This window comes from Sitodiplosis mosellana, unplaced genomic scaffold (genome assembly GCF_009176505.1).
Source record: "Sitodiplosis mosellana isolate CC-2019 unplaced genomic scaffold, AAFC_SMos_1.0 Smas_scaffold_6150, whole genome shotgun sequence".
NCBI lineage: Eukaryota > Metazoa > Arthropoda > Insecta > Diptera > Cecidomyiidae > Sitodiplosis > Sitodiplosis mosellana.
The window spans coordinates 3226060-3236477 of NW_022601391.1; the positions used below are offsets into that span (position 1 = coordinate 3226060).

Sequence of the window (10418 nt, forward strand, 5' to 3'; positions counted from 1 at the left end):
TTTTTATGGATCGAAACAGTGCCTATCTTCGAAATCACCGTGATTCTTACAAGCAATTTTGTGTCATTTTTACATTGGAAATAAACGAATGTTGTGGACAAGAACAGTTCCAAATGGATGTTAAATGTGGACACCACTGAATGGGAAACAAATAAACGCACGTGATATACAGCTGGATCCACTGAAATGTTCATACTTGCACTTTAGTAAAAGTAATTGATAGGAATGGTTCAAATGGACAATCGTGCAAATTTTTGATTTATTACGACATTTCGATCTACCGTTCGCTTCAATAAATTTTCGTGCTCACAGTGAATTGGTTCTGATTCTGTTTTTTAACGTTTATGATTGTAGTGTTTGTTTGTTTGTTTTTTCATCTCTCTCTCATTTGTGCAAGTGAAACACGTTCTTTTATAATTGATCCACTCAGTTTTGTCCAGTTTTTACGTGTTTTTAGTGAAAGTTGAACGGAGTTGTTTCCATATCAAACATTTCCATTCTATCCATGTGCAAAAGTGTTCATTTGGCCGATTAAGTTTTTGTGGTAGCGTTTCACGTTTAGTATTTCATGACAAAGACACCATAGACAAATAAAACTTGAAATGCATAATAAGACCAATCCAATTTAATCAAAACTGTGAAGTGATAATTTATAAACTAATTTCGTAGAAAAAGAAATATTTAAATAAATATTCAAACAGCGGAAAATAATTGAAAATTGAAAACATTTTCCAGCTGATGATTTTGAACTGTTGTTCTTGATTTGTTTGATCGATCAGATTAAATCGACTTCAAGCCTATGAAGTGAATTTGCATACAAATCATGAATCATTTTCTATTTCTTAATTGCTTTGTGCTTTGCATGAGTTTTCTATTCGTTGTGCTCAAGCGCTTTCGATAAATGATGCGAAGCGAGGAGAAAAAACTTGTACAAATTAATATCTGGACCCTGCTCTAATTCAGATTCATATTGAATTCAAGAGTAAACAATGAAAAAAACCAATATTAAAAAAATACAATAAGTTCACATCAACTTTGAAATGTTTTAAAATAGTGAATTTTTGAGCACGTGTGAGACCCATTTTTTGACATCCGTATCATCAAAATCGCACTTTGTTACGTTAAATTATTTTCGTTGGTTAATGATCGGATTTCGATGTGAAATTTATTTTTTATTAAAATAAATCAGTGAAATTGGTTTCATTGATCGCTTTGAAAAGAAAAAACGAACACACAATTTCCTCTACTCGATAAGAGAACTTCAAAGCGAATCGCGATATTACATTATATCTCAATTAGTGGTTGGACCATTTTGTTTCGCCAGAAATTATAATTTCACTCGAAATTGGTGTAATTTTCCCTGAAACAATTTTAACAAGTTCGACTTTTCTCCTTATTTGCTACGCAGAGTCACACCGACAAACATACGGCATCAAATGCGAAAGTTAACTAATTCCATTTCTTCACTCTCTTTCCATCGGCATAGAGCAGCAAGGCCATTTGGATATTCGCATTATATTTCTTTTATTCAACGATCATAGGCGCTCAATTCAAAACGAAATTTAAATTTTTAAATTAGGTTTTTTTTAGCCAATTTTATAAATGAGCCATCACAACAAAACACGAACAACAGACAACAAATTCATTCGTATTGGAAACTGAATTAAAACGTGAAAAGAGAAAGACGCACAGTTCAGTTTCACCATTCATATCAAAATTATCACATCACACAAACTATTTGATTGATGCACTACATTTGCCCGAGAAAAAAAAAGCATTATTGAACATTCAATCGAAGCGATATTTTCATTCTAACGAGATAATATACTAACTCAATCGGCTGTGTTTGTTGGTAGCTGCAACGAATCCGGTCAATTTTGTTCCACTTGTTGATTCATTCGAGGTAAGTTGGTGATGATTTCAATTTGGATTTTCTCTGCATTAATTTTTGGACACACTAAATTGTGGCAAATTTTCATGGTTGTCTCTTGCGCATACTACGCATCCGCATACACACACATACACACATACACCACAAATGAATCAACATGGATAATGTGGATGTAGACAAGTGTAAAGATGAAAAAAAAACCTTGTAGTAATATAATGATCAAATGTGAAGCGAAAAATACAACGGCGAACATTCAAAATTCATTCAGCAGTTTCAATCAAGACTTTTCTTCCAGCGGCAAGCGAAACGATTCAGTAGGAAAAAAAGCGAAGTAGATGGTTATAAATTTAATTTTTATTGGGATCGCTCGTTTCAATCTCTTATGATTTTAATATATTTTTTTGTGCTCGCGTCTTGCGCACCAATTTCAAACCATACACAGAGATGCTCGAAAAACTCAACTATGCTCAAATGAAATGGAATGAAATGCTTTCTATTATGTGTGTTTTTTTTCACTTCATTCCATAATCATGTGAAAAGTAAATGGTCGCGGAGTGTAACCGAATGAATGAACAGAAAATGACACAAATATGAATGCTTACAAATGTGTACACAAATGCTTGCACTCGCTACTATTCTTTGTGGCTGTTCACTCCGGTTGGCTATGCCGTTTCGAAAAGTACGGCTGCTCAAGTAGATTAATGCGTTTCGAAGCCACCGAAGCAAAATGCAATACAATAATCGTAACGAAAAAAAACATGTAATTTAGTTTCACTTTTTCGAGCGTAGTTCTAGTTTTTTCTTTAATATATTTTTTTTCTGTACATACCTTGGCTTTTTTCACTTGTACAAAAGGTGATTTTTATCTTAGCCACACTTATACAAGATTCAAGATAGCACATTTATACTGTTGTGTGTGTAAATACCTATAAGGATGATTTTTATTTCGAAAAAGTTAACAAGATTAAATGGTCAAAATTAATTCTGACCGAGTTGTTGTTGTATGATTGCTTGTGCGATTTATGTACGAATTAAACGCAACGGAACAAAGCGTTCGAAGCATTGATCCCGTTTGAAAAGAAAAGAAAAACGTTCGAATTCATATTTCAAGTGTATTTTACACATGTATTCTGTTCACGCTATCAATTAATAAACAAATTTATAGATATAGGGCACATTTTACTAGGCCTATTTCACTTCCAATTGAAAACGAAATGCGTTTGAAACTCATTTCAATCTGCACGGCTAATGAACAAATAAAAACAAAGCATGTATGGAAGCAAAAAATATAAAATGAAAAGAATTCACGCTTAATGAAAACGCGGTCAACTTTTCTACGCCATATCACATTCGAAGACGTGGTATACAAAACTACATCCAATTTGAGCGAAAATAATCATACATTGTAAAGAGTTTTATCAAAAATTCGTAGCGTTAAAAGAGAATACATGAATGGGTGTTTAAGCGCTTCCTGCCTAGCACTCTCTCTCTTTCTCTCTCTCTCTCTCTCTCTCTCTCTCTCTCTCTTCCCTTTTGTCCATGTGTAAAATGTTGTCGGCTAAAGCTCATTTGGTTTACTTAGTGTGATCCGAGTTGATGCGTTCATATCATTAAGCGAAATCCGAAGACATACAAAAGCTTTAATTCGATATTTGAACATTTTACAAATACCTGCCTGTCATCTGACAAATGCCAATGATTTAAGAGAGAAAGAAAAAACTTAAAGGAAACCACAACGCAAGAAAAAAAACTTATCAAACGAAATGCAGCGAGAAAACAAAAGTACCGGCACTTTTGGATCGTTTTGTATCATTTATATTAACTCTCACTCGATTGGTCTATTCGTTTTACGCGCTCATTCATATCTTGATGTAAAACCAACGTAGTGTAGAGCAGCTGCTATTTTCGCATCTTTTTTCTCATCACAGCCCGTGATTAATTCAAGATTAATTCATTCGCACAGTTTCTGCAGGCATTCTTTTTTTGCTTCTCTCCGCGGACGGTTTCGTCTGTACTAAATGTGTTTTACATCATTTATAACGTTTGTGTAATCAATTAATGATTGACGATAGAGCATATTCGAATGAGAGAGAGAGAGTGACAACGAAAGGAAAGATACGTTCGAATTTGTCGCGCACACAAATAATAGGTTTGGCAATCATGTCTTCCCATCAGCGCTGAAGAAATGAATGCAATCAATCACTTTCTTTATCGCGCAAACCGATTATCCAGTGCCCTTTTCCATGGTGTTCGGTGAACGAACGTTTCATAGTGTTAAGAAAAATATATGCCGTTTTGTATGACTTTTTCATTTGATTGTCACTCATTTCATTGATTGTCTACGTGTATGCATACTATCAACGAGCGGAAGAAAAAAAAAGCACACACACAAATCAATCGTCTGCAAATTCCAAATGGGAAAATTTCTCTTCCATTCCACGATTCTACCATTTGAATTCCATGATTGAGCCTGAATGGCGGCTGCTAAATTACAAAGACTCGTCGCAACTATTTTATGCCTTCAACGATCTCAATTTTTTTTGAACATTTCTCGATTGATTTTGATATTTCACTGAATTGCAATCAATTCACCGTGGCTCATGAATGGTAAAGTTCTTCGGGAATGAGGCGAGGAGCATTCACTCGATTATCTTCATTTCAAAACTTGAATGCGATTGCATAAGGCCCACAACCACTGAAGTGGTTCGGCACAATCATCATTCAAATATTTCAAGGATTTGAAATTTTTGATCGCTGAACGCTGAATAACAAGTTCAGTAAATTTAAGGTCGTGCAATAGGTAGTTACAGCAGCAACATTGAAAAAAAATTGAGTGAAATTATAGAAAATCTCTTTCCGGAAGTTTTTTTATTTCTCTTCGCTTCAGATGTAATTGACCATTGATTGATTACTGGGCGGATCTGAGTTTTAGATATTACATTCACAAATGTGTTTGAATACATAAAGCATTTGTGACGAACTGGTTTGTTGATCGTTCGTTCATTTGTTGACTGCCATGAATATTTCGTTATTGATTGTACTTTCTTCTATCCAGTCCATGATTCGTCTTCAAATCCATTCAGAATATTTTCGTGGTGTTGGATCAATTGCAACCTATAAATTGTTCATTTGAAATACTGAACATGTAAAAATTGTCCAAAATTATAGTTATCAAATATTTTGGCTACTTTCACATGATTGCATTTCGATATGATAATAGAAATGATAAATTGGGTATGCTGAGTTCACGCACCACATACACTTTCCTCATTCCATTTTTTAATTAGAGTCTCACAAACCATTAATCAATCACCAATTAACGTTGATACTTCGAACGAACAAGTTGATGTGTTCGGTTGAACAAGACACGCGAATATGCATGACAACGCGAGAACCATTTGTTTCGTTTCGTATTTCTGCCGGTATGTTGTGTCTTCGCTTCGCTTCGCTTCACTTCATACATCGTGACAACCGAAACCAAATATGTACTGTCGAAGTGATTGGCAAGGCACACACCGAAAAAAAAACAACGACAGAATACATCACAATTTTAAATAATGATGATTAAACGATTTGAATCCGATGAGCTGAGAGTGTTGGCTATGATTGTCTCTTGACTCCAACGTTACCCATAATTCGAATTGTGTATGCAGGTTTTGGTTTTTTCTTGTTGTTTTTTCACTTTACCGATTTTCGCGCGGTCATATCATTCAACTAAGCGAATGTGAATGCAGCCAATTAGAAGAAGTAATTGAATCGAATTGCTTTATGTGCTTTCGTTGTCTCATCTTCATTGCAAATCACTGACAATGAATGGATTCACAATGTGAACTGGTGCATTCCACGCGAATAAAGTGATAGAATGAAAGGAAACGGAGAAAAGGAATGAAAACATTTGAAAATTACGTACGTAATTCATTGGCGTTTTTTGAATGATGTTTACTCATACGATTTAACTATAGCTCGTTATCGTTTTTTGCCAAATGGAATTTCGAATTCGGTTTATGCCGCGCGCGCACGCACACACACAGTCAAAGAAATGAATATACATTTATAATCATTTTCGATTCCATTTTCTTCATTATTTTGTTTTTATCATCATCTTTTGTCGAAGTTGTAAACGACCTTTTTTTTCCTTGTGAATAATCATATTCATGTACGTTTGGAATCGTCTGCAGAATTTGCAAAGAGAAAGTTTATGATCGACAGTAACATGAAACAACAACTGCAACTACTGAAACAGTGTTTTTTTTCTGTTTCAAATGTGTAAGCGTCTATTTGTTGTGTTATGTACATGAAACGGTCATATGATGAAAAGAAGCCCGCCAATCGTTGTAAAAAGGAAAAGAAACGGTAAAAGTTAAAGCGAAGAAGAAAAAAAAATGACGGAAGGGGAAATTCGACCATTTGAGCTTATGTTTGAGTAAGCGTGCTATACTTGATTTGCTCTCCTGTTATCATCTGCATCGCCGTCGCTGTAGTCTCGTTGATCAGAGCAGCGAAAAACAGGTGAATAAACTTATCGATCAAGCAGAGAAGTTTCGTGATAAAAGTGATGTCGGTGTATCAAATTTTAAAACTTTTGAAAGTCCACATTATCGTCCACATTGATGTCCATGCTTTCGAGTCGATTTTATGTTTATGCTGGTGTGAAGGTTTTTTTCACAACATCTCTCTACCGAATCGGATTGTTTCTTTCAATAACTGTTGGGCCTACACAGCTTAAAAAGTTCAAACAAAATCAAAATTTTAGTTTGGTCAGTTTGTCTAATCGCACCCGATGTATTTATAAATGCCCACTCCATTGTAAATGTGAAAATTACTGAGATTTTTTCTTGTTTCTTTAAAAGTTATTTTATTCATTCTTGGTATTGCGTGCGTGGATGAAGCATGTGAATTAATGGCTGAAATGAATCGATCAATTAGTTGAATTCAAAATGGAGTACAAAGTATTTCAGTAGGCATTAATGACGTGTTTGTCTCATGACATTCTCACACTTAAAATTTTTCCAAGTCGATTTCGCATTGTTATTTCAATACATACTCGAAAAAAAAACTGTCTCAAGGATAGGCTTTATGGATTCTGCTGGACACGCAGACAAAAAGAAATTAACACGAGAAAAAAGAGATACTGACCAAATGTGGGAATATACGATTTACGGGCCTACAACCATCGATCGAATCGCACAATATTTGCGTGTATGTCGATCGCATATTGAAAAAAAAAAAATATTATTAGAGGTTGCCGCCTAAAAAAGCTTTTATACATATATTAATCAAAGCTAAACTTCATACAAAGTGTACCGAATAATGCCACAAAATGGCTTTTGAGTAGAGTTTTCGTTCGGCGTGCAAGAGTGTATGAGCTGCCCGATCTCTCGCCTCATGTCAACCATAATACATATCCACACACATATTTTTCTTTTTTACTCTTGCTTATATTCGCATACTTATTTCTTGCTCCTAAATCTGGTTCAATTGCGTTATGCACACCCAACCCAGCACAATTGGAATAAAGAGAGGTCAACATGAAAAACAAACGTTCACCGAACAAACTGGGTGACAATCCGATCGAGAAAGAGACGAAAAGAAAGAAAAAAGAAACATACAACAACAAGACATCAACAATAGCTTATAAAATACCACGGCTCTCGCATAGCAATCATAGCGTAATTTGTAGTGTGCGGCAATGAGAAAAAAACGATTTGAGGTTCAAATTACATATTTAGACACGAACAACTCCACATATATATGTACGTGCTACGATATCGTGTATTGTACATTAATTGCATTAAACTATAATCTAATATACACTGAAATAAGCACAAACTTGGACCGTGTTACGATTTGTGCTCCCGAAACTCGCTAAAGTCTTGCAGCAATATTTTCATTAGACATTCGTGTAGTCGGTTCAGACACAGATATATCCATGAGTTTTCCAGCTCGATGCTTTTGTTCAGCTATAGTGTGTGTTATATTGTTTTTTTTTCTTACTTCTTTGTATTCAATGTTCACATTGCGGGCTGTTGTTTTTTTCGGCTCATGACTTGTTGGGATATAAATACCGACGAACATAAAAGAGTGTCAGATTTTGCAAATCATTCTGAAACGGTATGTAGCGTATGGCATTGTTTTCGGCGATTTTAACTAAAACTAACTGCAATATACATGTATGAATAAATTTTTTTTTCTCTTCTGTTTGATTTGTGCATTCGTTTGTGAGCAAATTGGCACAAACTGGAGGAGAAAGATGGAGCAACTGTAGCTCAAAAACTGAAAGGAAACTACAAAATGAATTGTTGTGCACATAATCCACATTCTTGAATTATTACAAATCACACAAAGTCTTCAAACATTTCAACGACCTTCTTGTTGGGAGTACAAAGAATCACCTAAAATAAAGCGATTCGAGTGAATAAAGACACAACCAACGATTGATAGAAAGGAAAAAAGCAACAACAAAACTAAAATTTAACACCGATTAACCAATTGGTATTGTTAATGGTACTATTCTATTTATGCATGCGCTTTAATTTTGAGTTAAAATTGAGCGATTTTTGAACAAGCAAATTATTTTGCATTTAATGCATTTTTCTTGTACTTTGAGACAATAGGCAAAATATCACACTATTCCATAGGCCAAAAGTAATCAATACCTAGTTGAGATGTTCATATGTCTCGAAAGCGATCATCAGAAATTGATTTACCCAGAACAGTTCGTTTCTTATAACTTAGCTTGGGCTTCCGTTCCATTAGTCTCCAAGAGATAAGTCATTCAAAGACAAACAATGATGACAATGGCGACGGCACACGTATCAAACAAACATTGCATATTGAATTCGAGTCAAAGCCAATTTCATCAGCGATAAGTGGAAAAGAAGAAGATATGGCATACGAAGAAGAAGAAGAAGGAGAATCAAATGTTCTGGCCCATAAAATTGGTCAGAAGGTGGACTGTGTGCGTTGAGTTCTGTAATGGTCATGTGTTGTTTCAAACGCCGACTTTGGCGACAATAAAAAGCCATCATCATTTTAGTTCGAACTTCGATTTAATGAAATCACGTAAAGTCTCGTATTTTATTGTGCCTCTTATTATTTCTCTTTATTTCTTCAATATCTACCGTTTTTTTTTCTCTGCCATGCTGCCTCCAAAATTCGTCTCTTTTCTGTTTGTTTGCCTTAAGTCGTTTGAACAATAAACATCAATAATATACTTATTTTTAAAAATATTGTCATTTATTGCCGAATATGGGCAAAGTTAGTGAATCAATGAACTCGGCTGCGTTTGTTTGACTAATTTTTTCTCTTTCTCATTACACTCTCTTCGCATTGGTCCAGCTAAAATTTTGTAATTTTCTTTACTTAGAGTTTGTGACTTGGATGCTTTCGTTCCTTTCGTTTTTTTTATTGTTTGGTTTTTATAAATGTTATGTTGCCAACTTAAGTTAAGGTTTATCGGCCAAACGAAAAGTGACAAGCTACAAGAAGAGCAACGAAAAAATTTCGTCATTTCAAAGAACTAAATCAACAAATCCAACGCCAAATGTCACAATGCAAAGAATACCAGTTCAGCAATTTTATTAATGATGTTTTCAATTCTTCAATGTGTGATTTCATACCATTGCAACACCTACACTGTTCATAGTCTGTAGATCTGTGCGGGACACGGCACTGAAAAATGAAACTTTAAACGCGGATTTTTGTTTTATTCTTCTGTTTTTGAATGCCAAGTACTGAATAAATGAGTAAAATATAGAAAAAGATGAACAGATTACACACGCTCCATATGGAACGAGTCGATGAATCGACTGAATTTGCTCAAAACGCACATCGGTGCAAATTTCGTCCGTTGCTCATTGATTTTAATCAAATGATTTCCTGTGTATGTGTGCACTGCAACGTCTATCAAATTCCACTGAATTTATCGACAAATACAATGGCCCGTATTTTGACACAAAATTTCAATTAGCATTCCAACATCGTCGAATACCTCAAAAGTATGTCCAATTGTCAACAACTGTTCGGCTTTCGAGCGGAAGACGAATCAAAATTCTGAACGAATTCGCGGTACCCAGAATTTTTTTTTTTCAAAAAAGAATATTATATGACTGGGTGTTGATTCAAATTGGTTATCCAATTCAGGAAAGTCATTCACTTCATTGACACAAATGCATAACCAAAACGTATGAACGTACGCAATTCCACAAAGTGCTTTGTATGTTGAATGGGTACACACGAGCTAGAAAAGAATGTTTATGGTTGAACTTGGGTCTAAAGAGTTCCATTAAATATATGCCGACCGCAAGACAGAAAAAATGCGTACTCGTTTATTTTAAATTTCATAACGGTTTACCACCGAAAATGGTTATAGTAGCCAATAACATTTCTAAGCAACTTGTCCTCATTTCACATATTATAGTTCTCAGGAATACGTAAAAATTGTAATGGAATGTGCTCTCTCTCTCTCTCTCTCTCTCTCTCTCTCTCTCTCTCTCTCTCTCTCTCTCTCTCTCTCTCTCTCTCTCTA

At 34.9% G+C, this 10418-nt stretch overlaps 1 protein-coding gene across 8 annotated transcripts in view; it reads left to right on the forward strand.

The window, feature by feature from the left end:
• Positions 1-10418, forward strand: part of LOC129574160 (uncharacterized) — a 76985-nt gene that overhangs the window by 11612 nt on the left and 54955 nt on the right. Inside the window, exons 1-2 of one of the 8 annotated variants that reach the window (XM_055455672.1) lie at positions 343-544; positions 1591-1903. The exons of 4 other annotated variants lie outside the window; for them this stretch is intronic. The gene's annotated coding sequence lies outside the window, so the exon portion shown is untranslated. Of the gene's footprint in view, positions 1-342; positions 545-781; positions 1904-6382; positions 6401-10418 lie in introns of those variants that run through there. 3 more of the 8 variants (XM_055455674.1, XM_055455673.1, XM_055455676.1) reach the window with 3 other exon arrangements.